Source organism: Bombus pascuorum, chromosome 10 (genome assembly GCF_905332965.1).
Source record: "Bombus pascuorum chromosome 10, iyBomPasc1.1, whole genome shotgun sequence".
Classification (NCBI taxonomy): Eukaryota; Metazoa; Arthropoda; class Insecta; order Hymenoptera; family Apidae; genus Bombus; species Bombus pascuorum.
The window spans coordinates 12727018-12745071 of NC_083497.1; the positions used below are offsets into that span (position 1 = coordinate 12727018).

The window sequence follows — 18054 nt, forward strand, 5'->3', positions numbered from 1 at the left end:
TATTTCAGAGTAACTGGAGTACAACGATTCGAGCGTCCCGGACCATAACTTTTTTGTTCGTTTGAGAAGATTGGCAAAATATTTTTGGTTGGAATATTTGGTAGGATATTAAAGATGAGTTTGAAAATTAAATTAGAAATATTTCAAGTGGATGTTTCTTTAAATTTACGGGAAATACGACGTACTGTGATTAAACACTGGAGAAGGAATTTTTAAATTTGAGGTCGAATAATCGGATGTTTTGCAGCAGTCGGTAAGCTTAGGGTATAAAAATAAGTAGAGAAACATGTTATTAAACAAATTGTCAAAGCACGATCCGCGAGATTAACTTTCTAATAAACGTTAATTAAAAGTCGTTAGAGACGATAAAATCGGAAGAAACATCATCGAAAGGGGAACGATGCAAACAACAAGCTGGTTATTATAAGCATTGTTAATACATTATGTAAATGGGAATTATAATACCGCATTATCATAGTAATTCGGTCCAATCTGCATAAAAATCGCTGTTAAATCCAAAATTCAGAATGTCTCGTTCATCAAACGCGAGAGTTGGAAATCACGTTGTTCTCCTTCTCTTTTCTGCCGTGTGGCGGCAATCGAGAAACCTGTAAATAGTATTCGTTCGCGTAATCCCTTTATGGAAAAATAACGCGTCGAGTGCAAGGGGAAAAAAGCACGACACAGATACCTCATCCAGCTGGCATGAATATTAATGATCTCTCGAAAGCCTGTTCCCTTCACGCAAGATGGATTTCGTCTATCATAAACCAACTTATAATTCTTTACACCTCGCATAACTCTTACAAAAGTAAAACAAATCGTTTCCATCGTACTTTATTAAAGCGAAAGAGGAAATTAGAGTCGCAAGTTTGTCCACTGTAAAATAATCGCATGAGGGTCTATATCTCTCTATGTATCTCGTATAATTTCCACAGAATAAACACCTCTTATTACATTGTTTAAAACAAAAAAAAAAAAAAAAGAAAGAAAAGGAGAGAGAAGAGAAAATTAGAAGATGACGAGATTGTTCATATTTGAATATTTTTCATAAATTAATAATAACTGTAAATGAGATAAAGCCAGTCGTTTCGCGTGTCTGCGACTAAAAAGCAAAGTAAAAAGGGAACATAATCCATCGTGTAACATTCATACAGTGTCTTATCCGTCATAAATCATTCTACGGTGTTTTACATCTTATAAAAATAAAATGGGTCATTTCCACTCTCCCTTATCGCAGAAGGATAAAAACGAAAGCTGTCATCGTAAGTTTATTCCGGCGTAGGAAATTCCTATGCCTTCTCACTTCGATAAATCATCCATAGAACGATGATACTTTCGGATTTACTTCGTTTTCCATATTTCATCGAAAAAAAAAAAAAAAAAAATAAAAAGAATAAAAAAAAAAGAACAATTGCAGTGTGTAGCAATAAGAACGTTTTTATTGCAATAAAAAAGAGAACGCGAGGGTGGAAGTAGTTGTAAGCTGGAGTTAAAAAGCGTCGGAAAAATCGACCGGTCATTTAATAACGTTTTTACCATCGGTTAAGAAGTTTGGCTCTGGTTCTACGTGCGAAAAAGTTTCGTTTCACGGGCATAAATCTGCATGATGACGAGGATTTTTGTAGCGGGCTCGCGTGGCAAGAAAAAAGGACCAGGAATGGGTTGGGAAAGAGTGATAGAGCGCTCGCGTCGTCGAGTTCATTAGACTTCTCCTCGTATCGTCTGCCAGCGGTACGTGCGCGCTTAAAAGGTCTGTAAAACCCAGACCAGACATGATCGATCGCGAACCATTATTTGTCGTTATAGAAGACACGCCGGCCTGCTCGCTAAGAAATTGACGATTTGTATTCCCCGGTCGTGGCCGATTAAACATCGTTAATTTTTCCTGATTACCCGCTCTTCTCGTTGAACGTGCCTTTGTTAACCTATCATATGGTTTACGTTTTTTAAATATAGTGTTGAGTATATCAGGTAAGTTGTACAGTCTGGTTCAAAACTTCCGCAATATCCATCGCCTTTCTTGGAACTGTACGTTTAAGCCCTGGACAAATCTTCAATTACAATGAATTTTACTAATCTGCGTTTCCTATACAAATAGATATATTTAACTAATTTTTAGCAACATCACTCTGTTTGTAGTATACACTATCTGTTCAATTCATGGAATGAATGTAACTTTAAAATCTTGTTACACATTAAATTGTTTAGAATATTTTTGTCGATATAAGAAAAGAGAAGTCTACGCCTCGTTGCGTGTTTCTATAGTTTATTGTATCTTAGGATTCATAGTTTGTTATGGAATTAAGTAAATAACACGAGACGAAAAATTTACGATCTTTGGTTAATTCCTGGAGCAACTCGTCGTCAGATATTCGGACAATCGTGTTCGACGATTCCTGCAATATCTTTCGGTCTCGTCTCTGAAATATTATCAGCATTAAGAAAGAGAACAGAAGCGCCCCTGATAGCCGTAAGTGTGATGCGACATGACTGACGAGTTCCATGTTCTTTATCACTCGCTGGTTCTTAGCTTTCCTTCGCTGCGTAGTCGTTAGATTGTACGTGACATCTTATTCATTGGGTTCACGTGGGAATAGGTGCTTCTTTTAACGAAGATAGTTCCCTTCTCGGCTCTTACGAATCGCTTCCGGTTTGCGATAATCTGCAAATAGAATAAAGGATATTTATCACAGTTATACATTTCGTGGACTGAAAACTCTAAGAGTCTAGAGATTTCAAGATTTATAAATTTGTTATTTCGATTATAATGATTTAAATATGAGATCGATGTGACGGCATATAATTCTTGCCATGAACGTTAGCTACCTTTTAACATATAGATATACTCTAATACTAGATTGGAAAATATAGCTCGTAATATAATTATAATCGCAAAAAATTTCACAGAGGTAGCAAGAAATGGCTTAAAGAGGAAGCAGAAGCAACGTGCTTTCGCTTTTATGGGAAAAGGTAGTTCCATTCTCTGCCTCTCTCGATCTTTATCTCACCATAGCGTTATCGTATGGAATTACCCGTTAATGAACTTGTACCGTATTCACACAACTCGGCTATCTTTTCCTATTCATAATTTTCAAAAACCTTTTACAGGCCAAACTAAGGATCGTTAATTTCTCTTAATTAATCATATTAGTTATTTACATTTTACGCGTCTTTATGCGTTCTGAGGATTAACGAAGCATACAACTACACAACGGGCCTTATATACCTATATTACTTTGGATACTCCTTTTTTGTAATAAATTTATAAAATAAATTTTCAACGAACTTCTTCGCCGTTTGCTTCCAACAGCTAACCGAAACCTCCATTTTTACTTATTTCGCTGAAACATTCTTCCCTTTCTAACTTAATGAGATAAATTTCCGCTACTTACTCTCAAATTTCCTGAAATTCCAGTTAAATGAGACGCGATGTTTCTATTCTTTTGCCATTTCCCCATGAAGCCCAGAAACCTCGAACACGATAATATATCCGTTGACCGATTGAAAAGGCGTATCAATTAGTTTCCGATAAGCAGCCAGTTGGCGTAGCTTATTCGTCGACTGGCTGGTTAATTAATAGCAACCGATAAATTAATTCGCGCTAATTATTAACCTCGGATATTTTCGAGCAATTGCGCGACATTAAATCACCTGCGTCACGTCTCGTTGCGAAATGAAAGCTGTTGGCTCGGCCAGCGTTACACGTCACCGCCGCTACATTGTACTTTATTCATAACGACGATCGGTGTTTCCCTGCTACGATAGACGCGTCGAATGGAAAGTAAAGTTCTTGGTAAGTGGATTTATCGAACTGAATGGTCGAAGGGCAATTTATCGTGGCAGTTAATTAAACCACCGACACTAATGGGCTCGGGGGTGGAGCGTCTAATTCGGAGGGCCGTGTACGCATAAGGCACGAAGAAAGCCCAAGTAATGTCGAGGGACGCAATTAAGGTATTGGGGACGCTGTGTCGAGCTAGTCTCTGATATTCGTGTCAGTTGAAAACGGAGTAGCTGTGCGCGGGGTAGTTCGTCAATTTAAAATTACACGACAGAGATAGAGTGGTTTTTGGCGAGTAGACCATCCGAATGATTAAGATTTTAGAGGTTCGAGAGACGAAGATATTTAAATTCAAGGGTTAAGAATCGAAGCTTTAAAATCTTAACGACATAAGGGAAGATATATGTAAAATTAGATATTCACAAGAGTAATTCGTCTGTTGAGCGGTTTTGGGGAACGCTTGCGACGATTCTCTTTAACCTATGAGCAAGTAGGATATTTAAAGAATTGATACGTCGTTTAAATTGAAGAGTCGAGGAGGATTTATTGGATGGTGTTTTAAAGAATTATGGATCCTTAAAAATTCGAAAGTTGGAAGATCGAAAAACTGAATAATTAAAAGATCCAAAATTAAGATTTATTCTCCAGACACTTCGTTCAACGAATCGATCCCGATGATTTAATAATACACAGTTGAATAATACATAGAAACTTTTGACTGCTAAAAATAGCGATAAAGTTAAGTTCCTTCTCCATATATTGAAATGAAATAGTTGCAGACACGAACCTAACTGACAATCGAAGTTCTCCTTTGCGAATAGAATTTCTCACGTTCTTTTCACACCTGTCACGCAGAGAAAACCCCATAGCTCTATGCAGCAGCGCGTGAATCGTAGATAACCGTAGGTGCCCAGGAACAGTTTTGCAATGAACTCGTCGCGGTTTGTCCGCGTCGCTCACATTATTTGCTACGTAAAACGCGGGGACGTGAAAGGAAACGCGGATTGCAGATTGAAAGTTCGTGCTTGGCTGTCAGATCGAAGCATTAATCTTCTCACTTCGGTTTGCCCGGTGCCCATTCATTCGCGTGTCGGTGATTCCGAAAAAAATTGCATCTAAATAATGCACCTCCCACTCCGCGCGATATTCATACGTTTTCCACATTTTCTTCTTCCGTTTCTACCTCTCTTCTCCTCTATCGTAGCAATACGAAGCTTGTGGCTGACACGTAGATTAAAAAAGCTAGAACCGAATTGTTAGTTATTCGAGGCGAGACGAAATGAAACAAAAAAGAATGGATATTCGTGATAATTCGAAATATTCGTGGGCGAAGCCCCTGATATTTTGTCGGATTAGCGTTCAATTTGGTTTTTTCTCTGGCGAGGAAGATAGTCGGCAGGAAAAATTGAAGGCTAGGAAATCTAACGATTGATAATTAATTTATAGTATTATAAAGAATAATTTCCACTCACAATTGGTCGAACGTACTTTGTTCTACAGTTTTATTGACACAATCGGCTAAAATTTAAGACAAATTTCTTAGCGGAATGCATGTAAAGTCGAGCGTTAAAGAATTTTAAAAACCTACGTTTAATGTTTTATCACGATTCGTTCATCGAAAAAACGAATTGTTCGTCGTGAAATTTTAGAGAGGCACTCGGAGATCTATCTCGTAGAGAGTTTTGAAGTTTGAGTCGTCTCTCGAGCGAGAGGACTCGTAGCGAAATTAAGCTTGTAGGTCGATCGATCGCCCGGAAGAGGAACGACATTCTGCCGGATGCTCTTGGCCCATTTCGCGCGCATTTGTTCCACGAGGTCCCGGCTTGGCTCTCCCCGAATTGCGTTCTAAATAATGCATCATTCGTCGGAACGTTTGGCCAGCATGAAATATGACGGACATAAAAGTGATGTAAGAGCCAGGGCTCGTTCGATCGCTGCTTCCAGGACAGCATCGGACGAAAGAGCCTCGCCAAGAAGGAAAGAAGAAAAATGAAATTCGGATGCCCTGTCCCCCATCTGGCAAATTTACTCGGCGGGAGCGACTGATGCGAATAGATGACTATGATCGTTGCATTTGTCGCGAGCTGCCTAACAACGCTGTATTTCTTACTTCGATCGAAAGAAAGTGGATTCTTCCGTCTTATCGAACGCGCTGCATAAATATAATTGCAGAGTAATTTCTTTATCTTTTCCAGATACGTTTCAAAGATTTCGTTGAAAGAGTCGTGTTCTATTTTATGCAAATTTTATCGAAATATTTTCTTATCTAAAAATGTAGGATGTTTAGAAATGCCTTCATGCAGAGAAATTTTGCAGAGGTAGTGACGTTTCATGAAAAATGCAGGAACAAACGCATCGGTAAGAAAAATACATTTTACAATGCTGCATTTTTCGCACGGTCTAAAGGGAAAAACGATCGTTATCGTAAACACGCGTGCAGTTGGAACTTAAAAACGGTGAACTCAATTTTCGAAGACGATTCTCCTTTCGAAGGGCTTGTCAGGGCCTTCGATAATAGTCAGGCTGATAGTCGTGTCTGTTCAGCCAACGCGGAAATTGCGAGATGCTTCCTTTTTTAAACACGCTATGCTATTTTCATTTGATTTTAAAACACGGCAGAATAGGTTACTTTCGCGATAGAGTAAAGAATTGACACCATTGTACCTTTATATTATAACTCGAACGTCGATGAAGGTAAGCATCATCAATCTTTCGCTTTTATACTCAGTTCCTTCGAGTCTTTCAAATGAATAAAAATCACATGCAATCAATTTATCCTACCTTTGGCGACGTTTGCACTGCTCTTCTTCCATAAAGAGAGAAAGCAATCAATCAATCTGATCGCTATCAAATGATCAATTAAACTACCTGGCTCGTCCATGAATTCTTTCTCTATCAGTTGCAAGGATAATCATTCATCTTCACTGACTGGATTTAACATTCGAACAGCGTGCTATTAAACTGATTATTACACTCTATATTTATACGAATAGCCGTGACAATATATTTCACGAATTGATTTTCTTCTATGTATCTATGTACGTTTTTCTTTTCTCGGGGAACAAACACGTAATCACGAAAATTCGCTTTGTCAAATCGAGTAAAATTAAGTAGCATCCTGTACGCGTGTAATTTATCAAGCTGCGATTATCGATCAAATATTGTCACGAAGAAATCGGAAGAGAGAAAAGATCGAATCGAAGTCTGATCTTAGCCCCCTTAATACCTCCGTAAGATTCCTTGGGGCTTCATCTCCGGTGCAGTCTCGTCTTTTGTTCCCTAAACGAACGCTTATTCTCAGCCATCTGTCTTCTATTGTTCTTGCAGCCTCCTCAATTATGACAGTGATTTAAGAGGCTCTGTTACTTGGTCGTAAAGTTAGTGCAGGTAAAACCATCTATTCCGATGTGTACAGGGGTTGAAGGGGAGAATGGGGGATGGAGGAGTCATAAATCTTGGAAGATGACGCCTGGCTTCCTTTACTTTGCTCGTTGACATCCACCGTGGCCCCTCGTCGATACTTTCGATATTTTCATGATACACGTATCGACACGCGATATCGATAGACCAACGTCCCGTGACGAATCCGATATCCGTGTCCACGGTGTTCCCGACGACTAGTCGCGATCATTTATTTAAACAATTTTGACGGGCCGCGATACTGATTTTCAGAAACGTCGATCGTGAAACGCATTTTCCAGAATTTGGTTTCCAGGATTTTCGACACTCTGGTTACTTTTCGCTATTTCCGCTTATTTTCTGCTGAAAATTGTTACCGTTGTTCGTCTATTAAATTGCGTCACGAAATTCTTCGCGATTTAGATATTTCAGAGGAAAAGTAAAGGAGTCAACGCTTCTCTCGACGATTCTGCTTGGCGCCACCATCGTTTTTACGTTTTTATCATCCACGGAATTTACACCCTCTGTAATTTCTCCGCTAAATACGTTAACTATCGTCGTCGTATTGTTTTAAGAATCTCGAGAATCCAAGCGAAGAAGAAGACCCGTCCTGGTAATTGTGTAAAGTTCAGCGGGGCGTAGGAAAGAAAGTCGGAATCTCAAACGATGATTAAATAAACACCGCGTTGTAAAGTGCCGTGAAACAAAAGGGGGCAAGACGAGACTTCTCTCTCTCGTTCTTTTCTTTTTTCTTTGTTATTTGGAAAAAAGAGCAGATTTTTTCGGGGCGAATCTACAAAGGGTTCTTGACTGCTCTTTAATGATTTATTAATTACCCAAAGGGAAGACTCGAGGAGATTGGTGGTCCGGACACGAGGGGCGAAATTAATTATGAAATTCGCCTGCCCGAACGGGAATTTCTCATTTGCCGTGGAGAAAATGTACAACGATCCACGTAGTTTTCGAGTGATAGTGTTTTCTGCTTTTTTTTTTAATAAAGCACGTTGAAAATAGCGCCAGATTGACGCGTCGAGAAAAGAAAGAAAAATTCTGTCAAACGCGAATGTACGATAAAGTAAAAATTGTTCTCTGTTTTGGAAACATAAGATCTAGTTGTAATCTTTTCGTTGGCTGTTCTTTGCGCAATTAAAGGCAATGAAGTTTTATGAGAAACGTCTTTTATAAGAATTTGTAATTAAGCCGTAGCTATTTTTACATTGTTGAAAATATTCGCAGTAACGTAGCTCATAAAGCAAGGTTTTCATCCCTGAATAATCAAACACATACCGTACATCACTTCTCTGCACACCTTTCGGCTTTGATATTTGATAATCCAAATTCAAGGCAGATTTACAATTGCCAAATTTTATTACCTATTGCGACGGATAATTAAAAGCTTTGCCCAACCGTCTGTGATTCGTCCCACAGAACAAAGGAATCATTGGAATTTATTTATTAGCAGAGATCGATAAATGATGTCACTGCTTGATGTTATGAAATAATCGCTTTGCCTGTGGTTAATCAATTATTAATGCGAAGGTAATGCCGGTTGCGGAATGTGACGTTGTTTCTTTGAAATCCTGTTAGACGTCTCGTTAGCGCCGATAATGGCAATCCTTCTGTATATTTATTGTTCGGGATGCGGTATTGTGAAACAAAGTTCGTATCGTCGAACGAACAGCCTGTTAATAGATAGTCGTTAGTCATTGACGCGTTGTTTGGTTAATAGTTCCTCTCTGGTAATTGTTTTTCGAAATATTATTAATTTATTCGCACGTTTTTCCGCGAGCTAAGCGTTTCTGTAATTTAGCCCCATTGACGATCCATTACGAGATTCAATACGTTTTTCACGTAGTCCGTGGTTCGCGTGGTATTCGTGCAATGTCAGAGTCCTTCGCTAAAAACTTTACGATCGACAAACTAATACCACGACAGAGATCATGCTCCGAAAGCCTCTTTTATCGCTTCAGTCTTTTATCGATTTTTATTCCTCGGTATTTCACATTACCGGCAGAGGTTTCGATCTACGTAAGTCTATCAATCTTAACTCCTATTCGTTTGACGTAGAAATATTCCGACTTGTCAGTTATCGATTTCGCTCTTAATTCTCGGTACATCGCTATAACTTTCAGCCCTTTCAACAATTAATAACAGTTCACACTGTGATAATAGGAATTTCGTAAAGTTTCTCCACCTTCCATTTTCGCTCGTGAATCAGACGTACGAAACTTTTCTACAATCGCACGCGAACTCCCTTGAAAATTGGCAAACAGAGAGAGAGTTCCAGCCCGGATGTCCAGTCGATTCGTGTCTCGAATCGTTCGACGCGAGTTCCAACGGAACGACTCTGGCAAACTTTTCCACCAACACCGGTTACTTGCAGACCGAACGATAGGAAGCGCGCTACTTTTCCATCGAAGATTACGTTTAATCAGAATTAAGGATGTACTTGTGGAGCATCGATGATCTTCGTCTCGTTCTCGTTCGGCCGATTCGAGAGAGTTTAATCTGCAGGAAGACTTCTTCAACGACTTGCTTCTGCAGAGAAGCTTAAATCGTAAACGACCGATTGCAACTTGCGCGATTTTTCTTCGGTTAATATCCATCGATATTTCATCTAATTCTTCCTCCCTAAGATATCTCGCGGATAAATGTTATGCCTTTTAAGCAAATAATACGAAACATCGAATGGAGCCACGGAAATGCGAATCTTTGATCTTAATAGCAATTTTTATGGGAATTAAAGTGATTCTGCGAAGAGAGGTAGGAATTTAAGAAGCGTAGTGCTTTCGTATAGATTCAGATAGTCGATAAAAAATATTTAAATTACAGTAACAATTCCTGTTTCATTTTTTTCCCTTCTATCAGTTGAAACATATCATATATATACTTAAAATTTGTATCGCTTTGCAACATCTTACAGCAAAGTATCACGTCGATTAGTTCGCTTCTCACGTGTCGTACGCATCCCGTTGTTGCTACGATACGAGAAGCGAATAGATAAATTTGCGTATTTATTAATTTGAAGGGAACGGATAAATCCTATTTCGATACTTGTGGCGCGTATCCCGATGACTTACGATTCCTAGCGGATGTTGTAACCAATGAATTCTAGCCGACGAATTCCCTATAGGTGGACCTGGTGTATTTATGACATCCGCAGCCCGAAAACTGCATGGAAGGAAGCAATTTGTTCGGACGCCAATACAATACCACAGTCCACGGTAATGAAACAGGGAATCGTTTTGTACGTGCAGCATGCAAACGCGCATAGCTATCCACCATTCGACTCGTTGCAATTTTTCTGTATCGCTGGTTCGCTGGTTTTCGCGTTTTCCAACTTACGCTCCGGGCTTTGATGTATCTTATTTCTATTTTTCGTCTGTTCCATGGTCAATTCATTTTTCAATTAAACGAAACTTGCGGTTCGATACTTGTTTCTCTTTGTCTTGGGTCGCGTTTTACTATTTATTATCGTTAGTATCAACCAGTAGTCTTTGATACCGCTTTTTAATAGATTAATTAAGATATCTTGACTGTCTGTTTTACAGAGTCGAATGATCCTTTAAATGGTCTTGGAACTTCCGAAGACGCTGCTATGACAAATGGCTGTGTCAGTTTTATAAGCGCAATTAGAAGATAGTAGCAACGATGAAAATACGACTCAATGAACTTTCAAGCAAAAGTCAACCAAAAAAGTTGATGTCGAAAGTTAAATTCCATCATCGGATGAGATCACAAGCGCGTGTTGTGAAATTTATAGATGCGCGCTGGTGTACACCTGTTCATCAACGTCACCTAACTAGGTACATCATAAGGAAGTCAAAGTACTTACTTATATCCTCTATAATTAATTCTAATCTAAGAAGAATTACGTCCTCGAACAAATAAAACCCTGCAAGAATATTAAAATTAATTACATTCGATTACTATAGAACAGTTCCCAAACGATCAAAGAACGAAGTTTCAGTTCTCGAGGCAAGTCGCTTGTAAAAACTTGAACAATTGCAGTTCCATTTGTTTACTCGGAGATCTACATCGCCAGGCGAGTCTCTATTATATCTTTCTTGCTCTTTCGAAAGAAACGTCTCTTCGCTTCTTTCTTCTTCATCAAAGTTTGTCGTAGGAAGGAAGTTACTTGGAGACCGGTTCGTTCTAAGATAAATTACCTGCAGGCTCTTCCTTCAACAGGTGGAGCCCGCTAAGGTTTACGGTTTAATTCCAAGAAAGTGTAGGGAATGCACAGGAAGATTCCTTCCTTTCTATTATTGGAAAGATTGACGGCCGAACCGATCGTCGACAAGGTCTTCGGCTTTCGACCAAAGGTCATTCGAGAGTGTTGCATTTCTCCCGCGAGAACAGGTTTGCATATTTTGTTCAAGCTACGCCGATACTTTTTATATTATTTTCATAACGAGTTTCGTCCGTTTCTCTCTCGCTTAGTCGTTTTTTGGGAATTACGTGAAAAACAGGAATTATTCCTTTCACGTTTATTCTCTTTTTTTGAAATTTCATTTTTTGAATTCAGCAAAGATATATTTTAATAAACAGATAAGTTCGATGGTAGAATCGTGAAATAAATGACAATGAGTCTTATTCGAGTAAAAAGTTAGAAGAAAATAGTGCATAGTACGGAGAAGAAGTATTGGATTTAAGTATTTTGTTAGAATGAGAAAAGGAAGGTCAGGGTTATTTCTTAATTTACAAATTTGCATAAAAACAGAGTACAATTGATCGTATTCTTTAACGTGAAATGGCATTCACAGGAAGCATTCATCTTGCATTAATAATTCATAAAACACATTACACATTCAAATGATTCTGTGTGCCAGAAAAAACTTCGTAGCGAAACTTAGGTTTTTGCCGAAAACATTTCTTTCTTTTACTTCGAACTTTTCAATTCGCTGGCAACTTACCGAATTAGTAATTTTTTACGTTCCTCCTCCTGTCACGTTACTTGTCCAAGAAATACCATAAAAAATCCCGGCTCCTCAATTTCTCCTAAATTTTAATGATTTTATTACAAATATTCCGTTAATTAATTCATAAATTACTCAAATTCTTCGATTCTTGAAAATTACCCGTCCGTAAAATCCGCGTATCCCTCGGTCCTCGGCCCCTACTCCGTTTCTCCCTCCGTCACCAAAACAAATTCGTTTTTCCAGCTAAATTCCCCTCTTCGAACCTTAATCCCTTCTCTGGAAACGACAAATCGTCGAACAAGTCGAAATTCTTCCTCGCGATTGCTCGTAATGGATTCCGAGCAGCTGTTCGCGTCCCGTTTATCACGATAAACATATCCGCCGCGTAAAGGCCATTGCGGGCGTCTCCTTCTTCGACGAAACTTCTTCTCCTTCTCTTCGCCCTCTCCTACTACGATTCCCCGTGGCACACAGGTGTAGTGGTCGGCGTTCTTCGGCCTCCATACGCTTTCAGTTAACGCCTGGTCGTCGCCAGGTATGCCGGTTGCTTCGTGGATCGTGTTGGTCTGTGAAAGCGTATACCTGGTTCCGTGACTTGTCCCGGCGAACGAAAATCGAATTTCGTGCACCGGTTTTCGGTGAAATCGCGTATTCTGTGAGTGATTCGGACCCCCGCACTAGGAAATATCGCGTAGAAGAGAAACGGTTATTCTGGAGCTGCGCGTGGGTGCCTCGCTCCAAAGGATTTGAATCATCGTCGTCGTGTCCATCGTTCACTGACTTTGTAAGTAATTTTTCTGTTCCTTCGACTGGGTTAGGGTGGGGATTAAATTTTAAAGTTTACGTGGCTTTGTAAAATACGCCAGTTTCACCGATTGATCATCTCGATGTACGCACGTAGACCGGAATTTTGATCGCTTTAGGATAAGACCTGTTGATTTCGTGACATTTCCGACGAGTTTTATAGATTTATTAAGCTTGTTGTGGTATATTCTCGGTGATAGTATATCCATAAAGCAAAGATTTATTGCAATTCGGCCGAATATCGAAGTAGATAGGCGTGTGTTCATTCGTGTCTCGATTAAATCGACGTTTAACACGAATCGCGACACTCTTCTCGTATCGATCCGGTTTCGATCCTTTCTCCTTGGGTTTTTTTTTTTTTTTTGTATCGATTATTTTAACTGATAATAGACAGAAAACGAATAATAATAATCGTTGCTTGGGAGAGTTTGCGTTAAGCGTTTCAAATAATGACGATTTATCTTCTACGCGAAACTTTCGTTAACTTTAACGGGCCAGCCTCAATGACACGATTTGAATCAATTTTTCCGCTCGCTTATCACGCTTCCTGTATATACACTAACCTCGAACGATTCTCGAATCGCGAACGTATAAAGATATGGCGAGTTTAATCGACGGCAATGATTAATGGTTTTTCATCGACGTTCGATTTTTAGCGTGTCGAATGGAAAACCAACAAACGATATTGTCGTGCTCGATATCTCAATAAAATAAAATAACGACAGACTATTAAAGGAACCAAATACAATAGCATAGCAATTGTCTAGCACCCTTCCTATTTCTTTATTTCTAACTTTCACGCCTAACGATCTATTCTCGCGTTTATCATGTTTTCTCATGCGCGATTAAATGTATGTTCTCGTAGCGAACATCGTTTTATCTTTTGCCTAATTAAATTCACCTGCTAATTAATGCAAACTTATTCTTCGTACGTATATAAAGCAAGCTGATTATTTGCCAATGATATTTCTCGCTGTGTAAGTTACGGTTGAACATTTTTCGACATAGAAACATTTGGCTTAACGGACGAGAATCCGGTTTGTCCCAATAAAGTCGTTTGACTGCGAGTTTCTGCGAGCTTTGTCGATTATTAAAAGAAAAAGGAAAAGAATATGAGTGAGTTTGCTATACATATTTCTTAGTGTTATCGCGACAGCCGTCACTTTCCTTGCGGTTTAAACAGGTTTCGAGAGAAAACGACGCATTAAAATTCATATTAGCCGGGATGCCTTAGAACGGTTCCACGTAGAATTTAGAGATTTCGAGAAGAGCTCGAAGGGAATGTTTTGGTTCGATTGGTAAACGCTTGTCAAGGCAAAAAATTGTTTTGCCAAGAGAATGAACTCGGTCGTAGAACGATTCGTCATTCGTAGACTAGAAGGTAGTTTGGAGTTCGAGATCATACAGAATTGTGTTGCCGAGCGGTAAACAGTCTTCTGATAAAATATTCAGACGATATGTTTACTCTGCAAATTCATTAATAACATCTAACAAATATATCTTTGTGACTTATAGAACTTAAAGATAAATCAAACATTTTTCCATTAATTAGCTTCAAGTATCACCACATGAAATGTTCTTTATCTCCTGAAAAATTACCTGTCGTTGTTATCATTTTTCTTTCCAATCGACACGTAATTATCAGCAGGCGCAACGAGTTCTATATTTAGATGATTTATCGAGCTCTGGTATTATATTTCAAGTTAGTTAATTACTTGTCTAATGACTTAACTTCGAAACACGTAATTTCTAAGTTAAGCTAACGTTATTCTTTTCTAGCCTATATTTCCTTATATCGATAAATCACATCAAATTTACCTTAAATTCGTTTAGGTCAGTTTAGAAGTTTCTTAAGAATCATTTCTGTTTATTATTATGTCGATATATCGGATAAGTGCCGAGAGGCGATCTCTCTCGTACGACGATGAACCGAGTCAAACAAAATTCTTCCCATATCGAACGCCGATACAAAATTCTCCTCGTTCCATTCATTCAGATCATGTACAGATATTAAAGAATCAGCTGGCGATCGTAGGCGATCGGAGAATTGTAATTCGAAGGTTCCTCCGCTGGCATTCGACTTCCTTCGTTGGCATCCGACTTCCTCTGTGCGCACATGGTGTTTGGTGATGTAAAAGCACGCGATAAATTCGCTGAAAGCGCGTGGAAAAATATCGAATGGGTATTTCAGTTGAAACGCCACGCTCTCTGTACCTGAAACGGGAGCTTGCTCGTCGTTCTATGTTTCTCCGTTTTCAATCGTCGTTCTGTTGACGTAACGACGCCCACGCGAGCCCATAAACGGCCTATCCGGTTCGATTATTCGATAGACGAGCCGATGAGGCGCGTTTAATCCGTGGGACACTCGTATTGCTTCGTTTGATCAGTCACTTTTCGCGACTCGATACGACGTACGTTGCGCCACAGCTTTCATTTATATAGTTATGTTTCTTTCTAATGGGACAGGGATTTTAAAAGGAATTAATTAACCGTATCACATTTGCTTTGACGTACGGCGATGTTTCCTTCTGTCTGAAAAGCGTTATGGTTATTAGATCCTGTGATTCTTACAATTAGTCAATTGTTTGCGATAGCAATGAGTTCCCTTATGGATTAGAATGTACGATTTAGAAGACGCGATGTCAGTGAATGTTGTTGGTCTCGATCGAGCGATTAATTGCTTCGCAAATACGTCGATGAACGAACCATCTTACGAATTAAGCTTGTGGTTGTTTTGATTTGCCGATGCAGAGGAGAGAAGCAAAGGAGACGACTGGCTGTTTGTCTTGTTGGAATTATTAATCGCTTTAAGTACATCGATGATTATTATGACTGAGAGAGGTCATATGAATTATAACGTTTGCAGTTATATTTTGTAATGGGAAGAGATAGGAGGTGAATATTTCTTAACATCTTTTCTAGTATTAATAGCTTCGTAACGATTGTAATCCGATAAGCGTAATAATATGGCGAATACATCTTTACTCGATGTCAATTAAAATAGATTTCCAGATTAAATTTAATCTAGTGCCACGTTTCATTCCATTGTAGAATGTTTGCACAAATAAGGATGCAAATCGATGAAAAGGCTAAATAAATATGAATGTAAGATATAAGATATGCCGATGTATGCTTAAATAAACTCGAGATAACATTGAACTTGTTAATTCTAGACACGTGAGATAATTTCTCACAAAAGAAGGCTAGAATACTCTATATTCAAACGAGTTACAATTTCAGTACTGTTGCTTTCTCGGATCGGCATAAAATAACATAAAGTTTGCAGCTGTAGAAATATTGTTAATGATCGCTACATACATTGTTCTTCTCTTTCGTTGAAAGGAATGAGCTCTCACGTAATGGAATGATAAAAGAGGAATATGTTTCTTTACGTTCATCGCGGGTTCTGTGTTCCTTTCTATAGAAAATATGCGCCCCGTTTGCAGAGAATAGAACGAGAGAATATGCAATTGTCATTGTACAGTTACTATCGTAAGCCCTTGAAACATTGCAAAATAATTTTCCCATTTTCTTTATTTTTTATAATACTTTTAAGACTAAAACGTTTGAATGTTTTGATTTCAATCGCGATCCTGTTATTGCGCAATAATGATACGATATTTTATAATGACGTGTAAAATATATTGTACTTTCTCTATCGATCTGTGAGTCATGCTATTAATGCATTCCATCACGTGAGTCGATCCTTAGAACCGCTTTAAATTCACCGTCGTACTGATTTAAGATCATTTATATCGACCCAAATAATTCGCAATTATATTCGATTGAAACTTAATTATGCGATACAACGTGAAACTTCCACTTCGCATTTACTTTCAACGAAGAAGATAACGTAAAGAAATATTCTTCTAATTATGATTACTATTTATTCTCCATGTACAAACCGTATGGGACATAAATCTTGTTTGTAACATATAAACCATTACGACCAGTATCCAATGTAAATTGATTTAACCTGACTTAATCCTATACAAGCAGCATAGAAAAATATCTCTTATTTATTTATAGTGAAATTTAAAACTACGTTCCTTTAGCAGTACCATTCCTGAGGTACACAGAAATTTTCTCATTTCTTCTGCATTCTTTTCTCTCTAATGTATTATGTATATTTCAATTTCATTCCCAAATATTCTCACAGTTTAATTATTTCAAACAATCGTTTGAGTCAGAAAGAAAGAAAATTCATATTCTTCGTTGCATAATGAACTCTCGCATCTCCACTATTCATCCCAAGCTTCATTTGCAATCAACCCCATAACAACCTGGCATTCTTCGATCCCGAGTCTCTATAATTAATTTCTGCCACAATAGCACGACTTGCCAAGTACAAGCAAAAAGCAAACAATTCAAGCCCATTCCGCGTCTGACTCGTCACCCTCGAGAACCGAAAGATCATTTCCCTTGCTTACCTGGGAAAAGACCATTAATCCGGGACGACTGCGTCCCAAAACACAGCTCACGAAATGCCGAGAATTATTCATCGTCGTTTCCTTCGCTTCGAATTCGCGCGTGCCTGGAATGTCGCGGAAAAACCGGACTGGAATGCCTGGTCGTCGATTCGTCGAGATTCGCACGGCGACGAAACTCGCGTTTCGACGCGAGGAATGCTTCTAGCGGCGTGTTGATTGCGCTGCATTCGCGAATGCGCGTCGTCGCAGCGATAAATAAGCCGCTTATGCCGTAATCTAATCCCAGCCGGAGCCGAGGGCTTTCCAGGCGTATCCGTCGAGCGTGTACGCGTGTTCGCGCAGAGAAGATTGCCGGCGATAAGGCTACGGGAACCCAGTTGAAACGTGGAAACGCTCCAGTCGGATCCTAACGATCGTGCTATTTTCTGGCTAGATAAGGGTTTGGTTTTGGGAAATGGAGTTTTGGCAGAGAACGTTATATACATTTTCGTCGTGTGTGTACACGTTGCGGGATTTTGGGATCTTCTAATATATACGGTGACTCTTATTAATATTTGGATACCAAGGTACTCTAGGTATTATTCCTTTATACATGTATCGTTTTATATATTTATTTTGATTAAGTACATCGAATAGATAACATTTATCTTTCTACTATCAAGAATATCAGCGTTTGATCGAAACAATATTTTCCTTTTTATAAAACATTAGTACT

The 18054-nt window shown here is 38.8% G+C and overlaps 1 protein-coding gene across 4 annotated transcripts in view; it reads left to right on the plus strand.

Annotated features, from left to right (window-relative positions):
• The window catches only part of LOC132911076 (putative polypeptide N-acetylgalactosaminyltransferase 9), a 297826-nt gene that overhangs the window by 80034 nt on the left and 199738 nt on the right, over positions 1-18054 (plus strand). Inside the window, exon 1 of one of the 4 annotated variants that reach the window (XM_060967464.1) lies at positions 12627-12889. The exons of the other annotated variants lie outside the window; for them this stretch is intronic. The gene's annotated coding sequence lies outside the window, so the exon portion shown is untranslated. Of the gene's footprint in view, positions 1-12626; positions 12890-18054 lie in introns of those variants that run through there. 4 annotated transcript variants of the gene reach the window in all.